General features: G+C 37.9%; 29 non-coding genes across 29 annotated transcripts; all 29 read right to left on the bottom strand.

The window, feature by feature from the left end:
- Window positions 1-344: 344 nt before the first annotated feature.
- On the bottom strand, window positions 345-427 carry trnal-aag (transfer RNA leucine (anticodon AAG)). The gene has a single exon. It is a non-coding gene; the product is annotated as a tRNA-Leu (tRNA).
- Window positions 428-882: 455 nt separating this feature from the next.
- Window positions 883-965, bottom strand: trnal-aag (transfer RNA leucine (anticodon AAG)). Its single transcript has one exon. It is a non-coding gene; the product is annotated as a tRNA-Leu (tRNA).
- Window positions 966-1,418: 453 nt separating this feature from the next.
- trnal-aag (transfer RNA leucine (anticodon AAG)) lies at window positions 1,419-1,501 on the bottom strand. Its single transcript has one exon. It is a non-coding gene; the product is annotated as a tRNA-Leu (tRNA).
- Window positions 1,502-1,959: 458 nt separating this feature from the next.
- Window positions 1,960-2,042, bottom strand: trnal-aag (transfer RNA leucine (anticodon AAG)). Its single transcript has one exon. It is a non-coding gene; the product is annotated as a tRNA-Leu (tRNA).
- Window positions 2,043-2,500: 458 nt separating this feature from the next.
- On the bottom strand, window positions 2,501-2,583 carry trnal-aag (transfer RNA leucine (anticodon AAG)). Its single transcript has one exon. It is a non-coding gene; the product is annotated as a tRNA-Leu (tRNA).
- A 455-nt stretch (window positions 2,584-3,038) lies between these two features.
- Window positions 3,039-3,121, bottom strand: trnal-aag (transfer RNA leucine (anticodon AAG)). The gene has a single exon. It is a non-coding gene; the product is annotated as a tRNA-Leu (tRNA).
- Window positions 3,122-3,574: 453 nt separating this feature from the next.
- On the bottom strand, window positions 3,575-3,657 carry trnal-aag (transfer RNA leucine (anticodon AAG)). Its single transcript has one exon. It is a non-coding gene; the product is annotated as a tRNA-Leu (tRNA).
- A 458-nt stretch (window positions 3,658-4,115) lies between these two features.
- trnal-aag (transfer RNA leucine (anticodon AAG)) lies at window positions 4,116-4,198 on the bottom strand. Its single transcript has one exon. It is a non-coding gene; the product is annotated as a tRNA-Leu (tRNA).
- A 458-nt stretch (window positions 4,199-4,656) lies between these two features.
- On the bottom strand, window positions 4,657-4,739 carry trnal-aag (transfer RNA leucine (anticodon AAG)). Its single transcript has one exon. It is a non-coding gene; the product is annotated as a tRNA-Leu (tRNA).
- A 458-nt stretch (window positions 4,740-5,197) lies between these two features.
- Window positions 5,198-5,280, bottom strand: trnal-aag (transfer RNA leucine (anticodon AAG)). Its single transcript has one exon. It is a non-coding gene; the product is annotated as a tRNA-Leu (tRNA).
- A 457-nt stretch (window positions 5,281-5,737) lies between these two features.
- trnal-aag (transfer RNA leucine (anticodon AAG)) lies at window positions 5,738-5,820 on the bottom strand. The gene has a single exon. It is a non-coding gene; the product is annotated as a tRNA-Leu (tRNA).
- A 453-nt stretch (window positions 5,821-6,273) lies between these two features.
- Window positions 6,274-6,356, bottom strand: trnal-aag (transfer RNA leucine (anticodon AAG)). Its single transcript has one exon. It is a non-coding gene; the product is annotated as a tRNA-Leu (tRNA).
- Window positions 6,357-6,811: 455 nt separating this feature from the next.
- On the bottom strand, window positions 6,812-6,894 carry trnal-aag (transfer RNA leucine (anticodon AAG)). The gene has a single exon. It is a non-coding gene; the product is annotated as a tRNA-Leu (tRNA).
- Window positions 6,895-7,350: 456 nt separating this feature from the next.
- On the bottom strand, window positions 7,351-7,433 carry trnal-aag (transfer RNA leucine (anticodon AAG)). Its single transcript has one exon. It is a non-coding gene; the product is annotated as a tRNA-Leu (tRNA).
- A 455-nt stretch (window positions 7,434-7,888) lies between these two features.
- Window positions 7,889-7,971, bottom strand: trnal-aag (transfer RNA leucine (anticodon AAG)). Its single transcript has one exon. It is a non-coding gene; the product is annotated as a tRNA-Leu (tRNA).
- A 453-nt stretch (window positions 7,972-8,424) lies between these two features.
- On the bottom strand, window positions 8,425-8,507 carry trnal-aag (transfer RNA leucine (anticodon AAG)). Its single transcript has one exon. It is a non-coding gene; the product is annotated as a tRNA-Leu (tRNA).
- A 456-nt stretch (window positions 8,508-8,963) lies between these two features.
- Window positions 8,964-9,046, bottom strand: trnal-aag (transfer RNA leucine (anticodon AAG)). The gene has a single exon. It is a non-coding gene; the product is annotated as a tRNA-Leu (tRNA).
- Window positions 9,047-9,501: 455 nt separating this feature from the next.
- trnal-aag (transfer RNA leucine (anticodon AAG)) lies at window positions 9,502-9,584 on the bottom strand. Its single transcript has one exon. It is a non-coding gene; the product is annotated as a tRNA-Leu (tRNA).
- Window positions 9,585-10,037: 453 nt separating this feature from the next.
- Window positions 10,038-10,120, bottom strand: trnal-aag (transfer RNA leucine (anticodon AAG)). The gene has a single exon. It is a non-coding gene; the product is annotated as a tRNA-Leu (tRNA).
- A 453-nt stretch (window positions 10,121-10,573) lies between these two features.
- Window positions 10,574-10,656, bottom strand: trnal-aag (transfer RNA leucine (anticodon AAG)). Its single transcript has one exon. It is a non-coding gene; the product is annotated as a tRNA-Leu (tRNA).
- Window positions 10,657-11,109: 453 nt separating this feature from the next.
- On the bottom strand, window positions 11,110-11,192 carry trnal-aag (transfer RNA leucine (anticodon AAG)). The gene has a single exon. It is a non-coding gene; the product is annotated as a tRNA-Leu (tRNA).
- Window positions 11,193-11,647: 455 nt separating this feature from the next.
- On the bottom strand, window positions 11,648-11,730 carry trnal-aag (transfer RNA leucine (anticodon AAG)). The gene has a single exon. It is a non-coding gene; the product is annotated as a tRNA-Leu (tRNA).
- A 456-nt stretch (window positions 11,731-12,186) lies between these two features.
- Window positions 12,187-12,269, bottom strand: trnal-aag (transfer RNA leucine (anticodon AAG)). Its single transcript has one exon. It is a non-coding gene; the product is annotated as a tRNA-Leu (tRNA).
- A 455-nt stretch (window positions 12,270-12,724) lies between these two features.
- Window positions 12,725-12,807, bottom strand: trnal-aag (transfer RNA leucine (anticodon AAG)). Its single transcript has one exon. It is a non-coding gene; the product is annotated as a tRNA-Leu (tRNA).
- Window positions 12,808-13,260: 453 nt separating this feature from the next.
- On the bottom strand, window positions 13,261-13,343 carry trnal-aag (transfer RNA leucine (anticodon AAG)). The gene has a single exon. It is a non-coding gene; the product is annotated as a tRNA-Leu (tRNA).
- Window positions 13,344-13,799: 456 nt separating this feature from the next.
- trnal-aag (transfer RNA leucine (anticodon AAG)) lies at window positions 13,800-13,882 on the bottom strand. Its single transcript has one exon. It is a non-coding gene; the product is annotated as a tRNA-Leu (tRNA).
- Window positions 13,883-14,337: 455 nt separating this feature from the next.
- trnal-aag (transfer RNA leucine (anticodon AAG)) lies at window positions 14,338-14,420 on the bottom strand. Its single transcript has one exon. It is a non-coding gene; the product is annotated as a tRNA-Leu (tRNA).
- A 456-nt stretch (window positions 14,421-14,876) lies between these two features.
- On the bottom strand, window positions 14,877-14,959 carry trnal-aag (transfer RNA leucine (anticodon AAG)). The gene has a single exon. It is a non-coding gene; the product is annotated as a tRNA-Leu (tRNA).
- A 455-nt stretch (window positions 14,960-15,414) lies between these two features.
- trnal-aag (transfer RNA leucine (anticodon AAG)) lies at window positions 15,415-15,497 on the bottom strand. The gene has a single exon. It is a non-coding gene; the product is annotated as a tRNA-Leu (tRNA).
- Between the last annotated feature and the right edge of the window lie 353 nt (window positions 15,498-15,850).

Below are 15,850 nucleotides of genomic sequence, written 5' to 3'. Positions count from 1 at the left end.
TAGTGCCGTGCTGGAGCGTCATTTCTTGAGGCACTGTGTGTAGCATTGACATAAGTGCATTTTTAAGGTAGATTACTTTGTTACATTATGGCCTGTTTTCAAGGTTTACCTTCCAACCTCATGTTTTGGACTTACAAAACCTAAACACTTCTGGCAGCAATACGTTTCCAAAGTTGAAAAATTAAGTCAAAAGTGGTTTGTATTTTATGGTATGTCGAGAGCATTTAAATGCATTAATTTCTGTGTGATTACAACATCTGTAACTTAACATAAAATCCATCTCTGATCTTCGTTTCCAAATACCTTTCAACAAACAACATATCCAACGAAGAAGCGAGACCATTTGTCAGAAGTGGGATTTGAACCCACGCCTCCAGGGGAGACTGCGACCTTAACGCAGCGCCTTAGACCACTCGGCCATCCTGACTTAAAATCGATGTAAGGCATTGAAATTATAATAAATACCAGGATGTCCTTTATTGACTATGTTGGTGAATTCCTTATCTTTTGTACAACACAGCATGAAATATCAGATGTGATATAGTGCCGTGCTGGAGCGTCATTTCTTGAGGCACTGTGTGTAGCATTGACATAAGTGCATTTTTAAGGTAGATTACTTTGTTACATTATGGCCTGTTTTCAAGGTTTACCTTCCAACCTCATGTTTTGGACTTACAAAACCTAAACACTTCTGGCAGCAATACGTTTCCAAAGTTGAAAAATTAAGTCAAAAGTGGTTTGTATTTTATGGTATGTCGAGAGCATTTAAATGCATTAATTTCTTTGTGATTACAACATCTGTAACTTAACATAAAATCCATCTCTGATCTTCGTTTCCAAATACCTTTCAACAAACATATCCAACGAAGAAGCGAGACCATTTGTCAGAAGTGGGATTTGAACCCACGCCTCCAGGGGAGACTGCGACCTTAACGCAGCGCCTTAGACCACTCGGCCATCCTCACTTGAAAATGATGTAAGGCATTGAAATTATAATAAATACCAGGATGTCCTTTATTGACTGATGGTGAATTCCTTATCTTTTCTACAACACAGCATGAAATATCAGATGTGATATAGTGCCGTGCTGGAGCGTCATTTCTTGAGGCACTGTGTGTAGCATTGACATAAGTGCATTTTTAAGGTAGATTACTTTGTTACATTATGGCCTTTTTTCCAGGTTTACCTTCCAACGTCATTTTTTGGACTTACAAAACCTAGACACTTCTGGCAGCAATACGTTTCCAAAGTTGAAAAATTAAGTCAAAAGTGGTTTGTATTTTATGGTATGTCGAGAGCATTTAAATGCATTAATTTCTTTGTGATTACAACTTCTGTAACTTAACATAAAATCCATCTCTGATCTTCATTTCCAAATACCTTTCAACAAACATATCCAACGAAGAAGCGAGACCATTTGTCAGAAGTGGGATTTGAACCCACGCCTCCAGGGGAGACTGCGACCTTAACGCAGCGCCTTAGACCACTCGGCCATCCTGACTTGAAAATGATGTAAGGCATTGAAATTATAATAAATACCAGGATGTCCTTTATTGACTATGTTGTTGAATTCCGCATCTTTTGTACAACACAGCATGAAATATCAGATGTGATATAGTGCCGTGCTGGAGCGTCATTTCTTGAGGCACTGTGTGTAGCATTGACATAAGTGCATTTTTAAGGTAGATTACTTTGTTACATTATGGCCTGTTTTCAAGGTTTACCTTCCAACCTCATGTTTTGGACTTACAAAACCTAAACACTTCTGGCAGCAATACGTTTCCAAAGTTGAAAAATTAAGTCAAAAGTGGTTTGTATTTTATGGTATGTCGAGAGCATTTAAATGCATTAATTTCTTTGTGATTACAGCATCTGTAACTTAACATAAAATCCATCTCTGATCTTCCTTTCCAAATACCTTTCAACAAACAACATATCCAACGAAGAAGCGAGACCATTTGTCAGAAGTGGGATTTGAACCCACGCCTCCAGGGGAGACTGCGACCTTAACGCAGCGCCTTAGACCACTCGGCCATCCTGACTTGAAAATGATGTAAGGCATTGAAATTATAATAAATACCAGGATGTCCTTTATTGACTATGTTGTTGAATTCCGCATCTTTTGTACAACACAGCATGAAATATCAGATGTGATATAGTGCCGTGCTGGAGCGTCATTTCTTGAGGCACTGTGTGTAGCATTGACATAAGTGCATTTTTAAGGTAGATTACTTTGTTACATTATGGCCTGTTTTCAAGGTTTACCTTCCAACCTCATGTTTTGGACTTACAAAACCTAAACACTTCTGGCAGCAATACGTTTCCAAAGTTGAAAAATTAAGTCAAAAGTGGTTTGTATTTTATGGTATGTCGAGAGCATTTAAATGCATTAATTTCTGTGTGATTACAACATCTGTAACTTAACATAAAATCCATCTCTGATCTTCGTTTCCAAATACCTTTCAACAAACAACATATCCAACAAAGAAGCGAGACCATTTGTCAGAAGTGGGATTTGAACCCACGCCTCCAGGGGAGACTGCGACCTTAACGCAGCGCCTTAGACCACTCGGCCATCCTGACTTAAAATCGATGTAAGGCATTGAAATTATAATAAATACCAGGATGTCCTTTATTGACTATGTTGGTGAATTCCGCATCTTTTGTACAACACAGCATGAAATATCAGATGTGATATAGTGCCGTGCTGGAGCGTCATTTCTTGAGGCACTGTGTGTAGCATTGACATAAGTGCATTTTTAAGGTAGATTACTTTGTTACATTATGGCCTTTTTTCCAGGTTTACCTTCCCACGTCATTTTTTGGACTTACAAAACCTAAACACTTCTGGCAGCAATACGTTTCCAAAGTTGAAAAATTAAGTCAAAAGTGGTTTGTATTTTATGGTATGTCGAGAGCATTTAAATGCATTAATTTCTTTGTGATTACAACTTCTGTAACTTAACATAAAATCCATCTCTGATCTTCGTTTCCAAATACCTTTCAACAAACATATCCAACGAAGAAGCGAGACCATTTGTCAGAAGTGGGATTTGAACCCACGCCTCCAGGGGAGACTGCGACCTTAACGCAGCGCCTTAGACCACTCGGCCATCCTCACTTGAAAATGATGTAAGGCATTGAAATTATAATAAATACCAGGATGTCCTTTATTGACTGTTGGTGAATTCCTTATCTTTTCTACAACACAGCATGAAATATCAGATGTGATATAGTGCCGTGCTGGAGCGTCATTTCTTGAGGCACTGTGTGTAGCATTGACATAAGTGCATTTTTAAGGTAGATTACTTTGTTACATTATGGCCTTTTTTCCAGGTTTACCTTCCAACGTCATTTTTTGGACTTACAAAACCTAAACACTTCTGGCAGCAATAGGTTTCCAAAGTTGAAAAATTAAGTCAAAAGTGGTTTGTATTTTATGGTATGTCGAGAGCATTTAAATGCATTAATTTCTTTGTGATTACAACTTCTGTAACTTACTATAAAATCCATCTCTGATCTTCGTTTCCAAATACCTTTCAACAAACATATCCAACGAAGAAGCGAGACCATTTGTCAGAAGTGGGATTTGAACCCACGCCTCCAGGGGAGACTGCGACCTTAACGCAGCGCCTTAGACCACTCGGCCATCCTGACTTAAAATCGATGTAAGGCATTGAAATTATAATAAATACCAGGATGTCCTTTATTGACTATGTTGGTGAATTCCTTATCTTTTGTACAACACAGCATGAAATATCAGATGTGATATAGTGCCGTGCTGGAGCGTCATTTCTTGAGGCACTGTGTGTAGCATTGACATAAGTGCATTTTTAAGGTAGATTACTTTGTTACATTATGGCCTGTTTTCAAGGTTTACCTTCCAACCTCATGTTTTGGACTTACAAAACCTAAACACTTCTGGCAGCAATACGTTTCCAAAGTTGAAAAATTAAGTCAAAAGTGGTTTGTATTTTATGGTATGTCGAGAGCATTTAAATGCATTAATTTCTGTGTGATTACAACATCTGTAACTTAACATAAAATCCATCTCTGATCTTCGTTTCCAAATACCTTTCAACAAACAACATATCCAACGAAGAAGCGAGACCATTTGTCAGAAGTGGGATTTGAACCCACGCCTCCAGGGGAGACTGCGACCTTAACGCAGCGCCTTAGACCACTCGGCCATCCTGACTTAAAATCGATGTAAGGCATTGAAATTATAATAAATACCAGGATGTCCTTTATTGACTATGTTGGTGAATTCCTTATCTTTTGTACAACACAGCATGAAATATCAGATGTGATATAGTGCCGTGCTGGAGCGTCATTTCTTGAGGCACTGTGTGTAGCATTGACATAAGTGCATTTTTAAGGTAGATTACTTTGTTACATTATGGCCTGTTTTCAAGGTTTACCTTCCAACCTCATGTTTTGGACTTACAAAACCTAAACACTTCTGGCAGCAATACGTTTCCAAAGTTGAAAAATTAAGTCAAAAGTGGTTTGTATTTTATGGTATGTCGAGAGCATTTAAATGCATTAATTTCTGTGTGATTACAACATCTGTAACTTAACATAAAATCCATCTCTGATCTTCGTTTCCAAATACCTTTCAACAAACAACATATCCAACGAAGAAGCGAGACCATTTGTCAGAAGTGGGATTTGAACCCACGCCTCCAGGGGAGACTGCGACCTTAACGCAGCGCCTTAGACCACTCGGCCATCCTGACTTAAAAATGATGTAAGGCATTGAAATTATAATAAATACCAGGATGTCCTTTATTGACTATGTTGGTGAATTCCTTATCTTTTGTACAACACAGCATGAAATATCAGATGTGATATAGTGCCGTGCTGGAGCGTCATTTCTTGAGGCACTGTGTGTAGCATTGACATAAGTGCATTTTTAAGGTAGATTACTTTGTTACATTATGGCCTGTTTTCAAGGTTTACCTTCCAACCTCATGTTTTGGACTTACAAAACCTAAACACTTCTGGCAGCAATACGTTTCCAAAGTTGAAAAATTAAGTCAAAAGTGGTTTGTATTTTATGGTATGTCGAGAGCATTTAAATGCATTAATTTCTTTGTGATTACAGCATCTGTAACTTAACATAAAATCCATCTCTGATCTTCGTTTCCAAATACCTTTCAACAAACAACATATCCAACGAAGAAGCGAGACCATTTGTCAGAAGTGGGATTTGAACCCACGCCTCCAGGGGAGACTGCGACCTTAACGCAGCGCCTTAGACCACTCGGCCATCCTGACTTAAAAATGATGTAAGGCATTGAAATTATAATAAATACCAGGATGTCCTTTATTGACTATGTTGGTGAATTCCTTATCTTTGTACAACACAGCATGAAATATCAGATGTGATATAGTGCCGTGCTGGAGCGTCATTTCTTGAGGCACTGTGTGTAGCATTGACATAAGTGCATTTTTAAGGTAGATTACTTTGTTACATTATGGCCTTTTTTCCAGGTTTACCTTCCAACGTCATTTTTTGGACTTACAAAACCTAAACTCTTCTGGCAGCAATACGTTTCCAAAGTTGAAAAATTAAGTCAAAAGTGGTTTGTATTTTATGGTATGTCGAGAGCATTTAAATGCATTAATTTCTTTGTGATTACAGCATCTGTAACTTAACATAAAATCCATCTCTGATCTTCGTTTCCAAATACCTTTCAACAAACAACATATCCAACGAAGAAGCGAGACCATTTGTCAGAAGTGGGATTTGAACCCACGCCTCCAGGGGAGACTGCGACCTTAACGCAGCGCCTTAGACCACTCGGCCATCCTCACTTGAAAATGATGTAAGGCATTGAAATTATAATAAATACCAGGATGTCCTTTATTGACTGTTGGTGAATTCCTTATCTTTTCTACAACACAGCATGAAATATCAGATGTGATATAGTGCCGTGCTGGAGCGTCATTTCTTGAGGCACTGTGTGTAGCATTGACATAAGTGCATTTTTAAGGTAGATTACTTTGTTACATTATGGCCTTTTTTCCAGGTTTACCTTCCAACGTCATTTTTTGGACTTACAAAACCTAAACACTTCTGGCAGCAATACGTTTCCAAAGTTGAAAAATTAAGTCAAAAGTGGTTTGTATTTTATGGTATGTCGAGAGCATTTAAATGCATTAATTTCTTTGTGATTACAACTTCTGTAACTTAACATAAAATCCATCTCTGATCTTCATTTCCAAATACCTTTCAACAAACATATCCAACGAAGAAGCGAGACCATTTGTCAGAAGTGGGATTTGAACCCACGCCTCCAGGGGAGACTGCGACCTTAACGCAGCGCCTTAGACCACTCGGCCATCCTCACTTGAAAATGATGTAAGGCATTGAAATTATAATAAATACCAGGATGTCCTTTATTGACTATGTTGGTGAATTCCTTATCTTTTGTACAACACAGCATGAAATATCAGATGTGATATAGTGCCGTGCTGGAGCGTCATTTCTTGAGGCACTGTGTGTAGTATTGACATAAGTGCATTTTTTAGGTAGATTACTTTGTTACATTATGGCCTTTTTTCCAGGTTTACCTTCCAACGTCATTTTTTGGACTTACAAAACCTAAACACTTCTGGCAGCAATACGTTTCCAAAGTTGAAAAATTAAGTCAAAAGTGGTTTGTATTTTATGGTATGTCGAGAGCATTTAAATGCATTAATTTCTTTGTGATTACAACTTCTGTAACTTAACATAAAATCCATCTCTGATCTTCATTTCCAAATACCTTTCAACAAACATATCCAACGAAGAAGCGAGACCATTTGTCAGAAGTGGGATTTGAACCCACGCCTCCAGGGGAGACTGCGACCTTAACGCAGCGCCTTAGACCACTCGGCCATCCTCACTTGAAAATGATGTAAGGCATTGAAATTATAATAAATACCAGGATGTCCTTTATTGACTGTTGGTGAATTCCTTATCTTTTCTACAACACAGCATGAAATATCAGATGTGATATAGTGCCGTGCTGGAGCGTCATTTCTTGAGGCACTGTGTGTAGCATTGACATAAGTGCATTTTTAAGGTAGATTACTTTGTTACATTATGGCCTGTTTTCAAGGTTTACCTTCCAACCTCATGTTTTGGACTTACAAAACCTAAACACTTCTGGCAGCAATACGTTTCCAAAGTTGAAAAATTAAGTCAAAAGTGGTTTGTATTTTATGGTATGTCGAGAGCATTTAAATGCATTAATTTCTTTGTGATTACAGCATCTGTAACTTAACATAAAATCCATCTCTGATCTTCCTTTCCAAATACCTTTCAACAAACAACATATCCAACGAAGAAGCGAGACCATTTGTCAGAAGTGGGATTTGAACCCACGCCTCCAGGGGATACTGCGACCTTAACGCAGCGCCTTAGACCACTCGGCCATCCTGACTTAAAAATGATGTAAGGCATTGAAATTATAATAAATACCAGGATGTCCTTTATTGACTATGTTGGTGAATTCCTTATCTTTTGTACAACACAGCATGAAATATCAGATGTGATATAGTGCCGTGCTGGAGCGTCATTTCTTGAGGCACTGTGTGTAGTATTGACATAAGTGCATTTTTTAGGTAGATTACTTTGTTACATTATGGCCTTTTTTCCAGGTTTACCTTCCAACGTCATTTTTTGGACTTACAAAACCTAAACACTTCTGGCAGCAATACGTTTCCAAAGTTGAAAAATTAAGTCAAAAGTGGTTTGTATTTTATGGTATGTCGAGAGCATTTAAATGCATTAATTTCTTTGTGATTACAACTTCTGTAACTTAACATAAAATCCATCTCTGATCTTCATTTCCAAATACCTTTCAACAAACATATCCAACGAAGAAGCGAGACCATTTGTCAGAAGTGGGATTTGAACCCACGCCTCCAGGGGAGACTGCGACCTTAACGCAGCGCCTTAGACCACTCGGCCATCCTCACTTGAAAATGATGTAAGGCATTGAAATTATAATAAATACCAGGATGTCCTTTATTGACTGTTGGTGAATTCCTTATCTTTTCTACAACACAGCATGAAATATCAGATGTGATATAGTGCCGTGCTGGAGCGTCATTTCTTGAGGCACTGTGTGTAGCATTGACATAAGTGCATTTTTAAGGTAGATTACTTTGTTACATTATGGCCTTTTTTCCAGGTTTACCTTCCAACGTCATTTTTTGGACTTACAAAACCTAAACACTTCTGGCAGCAATACGTTTCCAAAGTTGAAAAATTAAGTCAAAAGTGGTTTGTATTTTATGGTATGTCGAGAGCATTTAAATGCATTAATTTCTTTGTGATTACAACTTCTGTAACTTAACATAAAATCCATCTCTGATCTTCATTTCCAAATACCTTTCAACAAACATATCCAACGAAGAAGCGAGACCATTTGTCAGAAGTGGGATTTGAACCCACGCCTCCAGGGGAGACTGCGACCTTAACGCAGCGCCTTAGACCACTCGGCCATCCTCACTTGAAAATGATGTAAGGCATTGAAATTATAATAAATACCAGGATGTCCTTTATTGACTGTTGGTGAATTCCTTATCTTTTCTACAACACAGCATGAAATATCAGATGTGATATAGTGCCGTGCTGGAGCGTCATTTCTTGAGGCACTGTGTGTAGCATTGACATAAGTGCATTTTTAAGGTAGATTACTTTGTTACATTATGGCCTTTTTTCCAGGTTTACCTTCCAACGTCATTTTTTGGACTTACAAAACCTAAACACTTCTGGCAGCAATACGTTTCCAAAGTTGAAAAATTAAGTCAAAAGTGGTTTGTATTTTATGGTATGTCGAGAGCATTTAAATGCATTAATTTCTTTGTGATTACAACTTCTGTAACTTAACATAAAATCCATCTCTGATCTTCATTTCCAAATACCTTTCAACAAACAACATATCCAACGAAGAAGCGAGACCATTTGTCAGAAGTGGGATTTGAACCCACGCCTCCAGGGGAGACTGCGACCTTAACGCAGCGCCTTAGACCACTCGGCCATCCTCACTTGAAAATGATGTAAGGCATTGAAATTATAATAAATACCAGGATGTCCTTTATTGACTATGTTGGTGAATTCCTTATCTTTTGTACAACACAGCATGAAATATCAGATGTGATATAGTGCCGTGCTGGAGCGTCATTTCTTGAGGCACTGTGTGTAGTATTGACATAAGTGCATTTTTTAGGTAGATTACTTTGTTACATTATGGCCTTTTTTCCAGGTTTACCTTCCAACGTCATTTTTTGGACTTACAAAACCTAAACACTTCTGGCAGCAATACGTTTCCAAAGTTGAAAAATTAAGTCAAAAGTGGTTTGTATTTTATGGTATGTCGAGAGCATTTAAATGCATTAATTTCTTTGTGATTACAACTTCTGTAACTTAACATAAAATCCATCTCTGATCTTCATTTCCAAATACCTTTCAACAAACATATCCAACGAAGAAGCGAGACCATTTGTCAGAAGTGGGATTTGAACCCACGCCTCCAGGGGAGACTGCGACCTTAACGCAGCGCCTTAGACCACTCGGCCATCCTCACTTGAAAATGATGTAAGGCATTGAAATTATAATAAATACCAGGATGTCCTTTATTGACTGTTGGTGAATTCCTTATCTTTTCTACAACACAGCATGAAATATCAGATGTGATATAGTGCCGTGCTGGAGCGTCATTTCTTGAGGCACTGTGTGTAGCATTGACATAAGTGCATTTTTAAGGTAGATTACTTTGTTACATTATGGCCTTTTTTCCAGGTTTACCTTCCAACGTCATTTTTTGGACTTACAAAACCTAAACACTTCTGGCAGCAATACGTTTCCAAAGTTGAAAAATTAAGTCAAAAGTGGTTTGTATTTTATGGTATGTCGAGAGCATTTAAATGCATTAATTTCTTTGTGATTACAACTTCTGTAACTTAACATAAAATCCATCTCTGATCTTCATTTCCAAATACCTTTCAACAAACATATCCAACGAAGAAGCGAGACCATTTGTCAGAAGTGGGATTTGAACCCACGCCTCCAGGGGAGACTGCGACCTTAACGCAGCGCCTTAGACCACTCGGCCATCCTCACTTGAAAATGATGTAAGGCATTGAAATTATAATAAATACCAGGATGTCCTTTATTGACTGTTGGTGAATTCCTTATCTTTTCTACAACACAGCATGAAATATCAGATGTGATATAGTGCCGTGCTGGAGCGTCATTTCTTGAGGCACTGTGTGTAGCATTGACATAAGTGCATTTTTAAGGTAGATTAATTTGTTACATTATGGCCTTTTTTCCAGGTTTACCTTCCAACGTCATTTTTTGGACTTACAAAACCTAAACACTTCTGGCAGCAATACGTTTCCAAAGTTGAAAAATTAAGTCAAAAGTGGTTTGTATTTTATGGTATGTCGAGAGCATTTAAATGCATTAATTTCTTTGTGATTACAACTTCTGTAACTTAACATAAAATCCATCTCTGATCTTCATTTCCAAATACCTTTCAACAAACATATCCAACGAAGAAGCGAGACCATTTGTCAGAAGTGGGATTTGAACCCACGCCTCCAGGGGAGACTGCGACCTTAACGCAGCGCCTTAGACCACTCGGCCATCCTCACTTGAAAATGATGTAAGGCATTGAAATTATAATAAATACCAGGATGTCCTTTATTGACTGTTGGTGAATTCCTTATCTTTTCTACAACACAGCATGAAATATCAGATGTGATATAGTGCCGTGCTGGAGCGTCATTTCTTGAGGCACTGTGTGTAGCATTGACATAAGTGCATTTTTAAGGTAGATTACTTTGTTACATTATGGCCTTTTTTCCAGGTTTACCTTCCAACGTCATTTTTTGGACTTACAAAACCTAAACACTTCTGGCAGCAATACGTTTCCAAAGTTGAAAAATTAAGTCAAAAGTGGTTTGTATTTTATGGTATGTCGAGAGCATTTAAATGCATTAATTTCTTTGTGATTACAACTTCTGTAACTTAACATAAAATCCATCTCTGATCTTCATTTCCAAATACCTTTCAACAAACATATCCAACGAAGAAGCGAGACCATTTGTCAGAAGTGGGATTTGAACCCACGCCTCCAGGGGAGACTGCGACCTTAACGCAGCGCCTTAGACCACTCGGCCATCCTGACTTGAAAATGATGTAAGGCATTGAAATTATAATAAATACCAGGATGTCCTTTATTGACTATGTTGGTGAATTCCTTATCTTTTGTACAACACAGCATGAAATATCAGATGTGATATAGTGCCGTGCTGGAGCGTCATTTCTTGAGGCACTGTGTGTAGTATTGACATAAGTGCATTTTTTAGGTAGATTACTTTGTTACATTATGGCCTTTTTTCCAGGTTTACCTTCCAACGTCATTTTTTGGACTTACAAAACCTAAACACTTCTGGCAGCAATACGTTTCCAAAGTTGAAAAATTAAGTCAAAAGTGGTTTGTATTTTATGGTATGTCGAGAGCATTTAAATGCATTAATTTCTTTGTGATTACAACTTCTGTAACTTAACATAAAATCCATCTCTGATCTTCATTTCCAAATACCTTTCAACAAACATATCCAACGAAGAAGCGAGACCATTTGTCAGAAGTGGGATTTGAACCCACGCCTCCAGGGGAGACTGCGACCTTAACGCAGCGCCTTAGACCACTCGGCCATCCTCACTTGAAAATGATGTAAGGCATTGAAATTATAATAAATACCAGGATGTCCTTTATTGACTGTTGGTGAATTCCTTATCTTTTCTACAACACAGCATGAAATATCAGATGTGATATAGTGCCGTGCTGGAGCGTCATTTCTTGAGGCACTGTGTGTAGCATTGACATAAGTGCATTTTTAAGGTAGATTACTTTGTTACATTATGGCCTGTTTTCAAGGTTTACCTTCCAACCTCATGTTTTGGACTTACAAAACCTAAACACTTCTGGCAGCAATACGTTTCCAAAGTTGAAAAATTAAGTCAAAAGTGGTTTGTATTTTATGGTATGTCGAGAGCATTTAAATGCATTAATTTCTTTGTGATTACAGCATCTGTAACTTAACATAAAATCCATCTCTGATCTTCCTTTCCAAATACCTTTCAACAAACAACATATCCAACGAAGAAGCGAGACCATTTGTCAGAAGTGGGATTTGAACCCACGCCTCCAGGGGATACTGCGACCTTAACGCAGCGCCTTAGACCACTCGGCCATCCTGACTTAAAAATGATGTAAGGCATTGAAATTATAATAAATACCAGGATGTCCTTTATTGACTATGTTGGTGAATTCCTTATCTTTTGTACAACACAGCATGAAATATCAGATGTGATATAGTGCCGTGCTGGAGCGTCATTTCTTGAGGCACTGTGTGTAGTATTGACATAAGTGCATTTTTTAGGTAGATTACTTTGTTACATTATGGCCTTTTTTCCAGGTTTACCTTCCAACGTCATTTTTTGGACTTACAAAACCTAAACACTTCTGGCAGCAATACGTTTCCAAAGTTGAAAAATTAAGTCAAAAGTGGTTTGTATTTTATGGTATGTCGAGAGCATTTAAATGCATTAATTTCTTTGTGATTACAACTTCTGTAACTTAACATAAAATCCATCTCTGATCTTCATTTCCAAATACCTTTCAACAAACATATCCAACGAAGAAGCGAGACCATTTGTCAGAAGTGGGATTTGAACCCACGCCTCCAGGGGAGACTGCGACCTTAACGCAGCGCCTTAGACCACTCGGCCATCCTCACTTGAAAATGATGTAAGGCATTGAAATTATAATAAATACCAGGATGTCCTTTATTGACTGTTGGTGAATTCCTTATCTTTTCTACAACACAGCATGAAATATCAGATGTGATATAGTGCCGTGCTGGAGCGTCATTTCTTGAGGCACTGTGTGTAGCATTGACATAAGTGCATTTTTAAGGTAGATTACTTTGTTACATTATGGCCTTTTTTCCAGGTTTACCTTCCAACGTCATTTTTTGGACTTACAAAACCTAAACACTTCTGGCAGCAATACGTTTCCAAAGTTGAAAAATTAAGTCAAAAGTGGTTTGTATTTTATGGTATGTCGAGAGCATTTAAATGCATTAATTTCTTTGTGATTACAACTTCTGTAACTTAACATAAAATCCATCTCTGATCTTCATTTCCAAATACCTTTCAACAAACATATCCAACGAAGAAGCGAGACCATTTGTCAGAAGTGGGATTTGAACCCACGCCTCCAGGGGAGACTGCGACCTTAACGCAGCGCCTTAGACCACTCGGCCATCCTCACTTGAAAATGATGTAAGGCATTGAAATTATAATAAATACCAGGATGTCCTTTATTGACTGTTGGTGAATTCCTTATCTTTTCTACAACACAGCATGAAATATCAGATGTGATATAGTGCCGTGCTGGAGCGTCATTTCTTGAGGCACTGTGTGTAGCATTGACATAAGTGCATTTTTAAGGTAGATTACTTTGTTACATTATGGCCTTTTTTCCAGGTTTACCTTCCAACGTCATTTTTTGGACTTACAAAACCTAAACACTTCTGGCAGCAATACGTTTCCAAAGTTGAAAAATTAAGTCAAAAGTGGTTTGTATTTTATGGTATGTCGAGAGCATTTAAATGCATTAATTTCTTTGTGATTACAACTTCTGTAACTTAACATAAAATCCATCTCTGATCTTCATTTCCAAATACCTTTCAACAAACAACATATCCAACGAAGAAGCGAGACCATTTGTCAGAAGTGGGATTTGAACCCACGCCTCCAGGGGAGACTGCGACCTTAACGCAGCGCCTTAGACCACTCGGCCATCCTCACTTGAAAATGATGTAAGGCATTGAAATTATAATAAATACCAGGATGTCCTTTATTGACTATGTTGGTGAATTCCTTATCTTTTGTACAACACAGCATGAAATATCAGATGTGATATAGTGCCGTGCTGGAGCGTCATTTCTTGAGGCACTGTGTGTAGTATTGACATAAGTGCATTTTTTAGGTAGATTACTTTGTTACATTATGGCCTTTTTTCCAGGTTTACCTTCCAACGTCATTTTTTGGACTTACAAAACCTAAACACTTCTGGCAGCAATACGTTTCCAAAGTTGAAAAATTAAGTCAAAAGTGGTTTGTATTTTATGGTATGTCGAGAGCATTTAAATGCATTAATTTCTTTGTGATTACAACTTCTGTAACTTAACATAAAATCCATCTCTGATCTTCATTTCCAAATACCTTTCAACAAACATATCCAACGAAGAAGCGAGACCATTTGTCAGAAGTGGGATTTGAACCCACGCCTCCAGGGGAGACTGCGACCTTAACGCAGCGCCTTAGACCACTCGGCCATCCTCACTTGAAAATGATGTAAGGCATTGAAATTATAATAAATACCAGGATGTCCTTTATTGACTGTTGGTGAATTCCTTATCTTTTCTACAACACAGCATGAAATATCAGATGTGATATAGTGCCGTGCTGGAGCATCATTTCTTGAGGCACTGTGTGTAGCATTGACATAAGTGCATTTTTAAGGTAGATTACTTTGTTACATTATGGCCTGTTTTCAAGGTTTACCTTCCAACCTCATGTTTTGGACTTACAAAACCTAAACACTTCTGGCAGCAATACGTTTCCAAAGTTGAAAAATTAAGTCAAAAGTGGTTTGTATTTTATGGTATGTCGAGAGCATTTAAATGCATTAATTTCTTTGTGATTACAGCATCTGTAACTTAACATAAAATCCATCTCTGATCTTCCTTTCCAAATACCTTTCAACAAACAACATATCCAACGAAGAAGCGAGACCATTTGTCAGAAGTGGGATTTGAACCCACGCCTCCAGGGGATACTGCGACCTTAACGCAGCGCCTTAGACCACTCGGCCATCCTGACTTAAAAATGATGTAAGGCATTGAAATTATAATAAATACCAGGATGTCCTTTATTGACTATGTTGGTGAATTCCTTATCTTTTGTACAACACAGCATGAAATATCAGATGTGATATAGTGCCGTGCTGGAGCGTCATTTCTTGAGGCACTGTGTGTAGTATTGACATAAGTGCATTTTTTAGGTAGATTACTTTGTTACATTATGGCCTTTTTTCCAGGTTTACCTTCCAACGTCATTTTTTGGACTTACAAAACCTAAACACTTCTGGCAGCAATACGTTTCCAAAGTTGAAAAATTAAGTCAAAAGTGGTTTGTATTTTATGGTATGTCGAGAGCATTTAAATGCATTAATTTCTTTGTGATTACAACTTCTGTAACTTAACATAAAATCCATCTCTGATCTTCATTTCCAAATACCTTTCAACAAACATATCCAACGAAGAAGCGAGACCATTTGTCAGAAGTGGGATTTGAACCCACGCCTCCAGGGGAGACTGCGACCTTAACGCAGCGCCTTAGACCACTCGGCCATCCTCACTTGAAAATGATGTAAGGCATTGAAATTATAATAAATACCAGGATGTCCTTTATTGACTGTTGGTGAATTCCTTATCTTTTCTACAACACAGCATGAAATATCAGATGTGATATAGTGCCGTGCTGGAGCGTCATTTCTTGAGGCACTGTGTGTAGCATTGACATAAGTGCATTTTTAAGGTAGATTACTTTGTTACATTATGGCCTTTTTTCCAGGTTTACCTTCCAACGTCATTTTTTGGACTTACAAAACCTAAACACTTCTGGCAGCAATACGTTTCCAAAGTTGAAAAATTAAGTCAAAAGTGGTTTGTATTTTATGGTATGTCGAGAGCATTTAAATGCATTAATTTC

Source organism: Pungitius pungitius, chromosome 5, assembly GCF_949316345.1.
Source record: "Pungitius pungitius chromosome 5, fPunPun2.1, whole genome shotgun sequence".
Taxonomy (NCBI): domain Eukaryota; kingdom Metazoa; phylum Chordata; class Actinopteri; order Perciformes; family Gasterosteidae; genus Pungitius; species Pungitius pungitius.
This window is presented reverse-complemented; position numbering and strand designations above follow the sequence as displayed.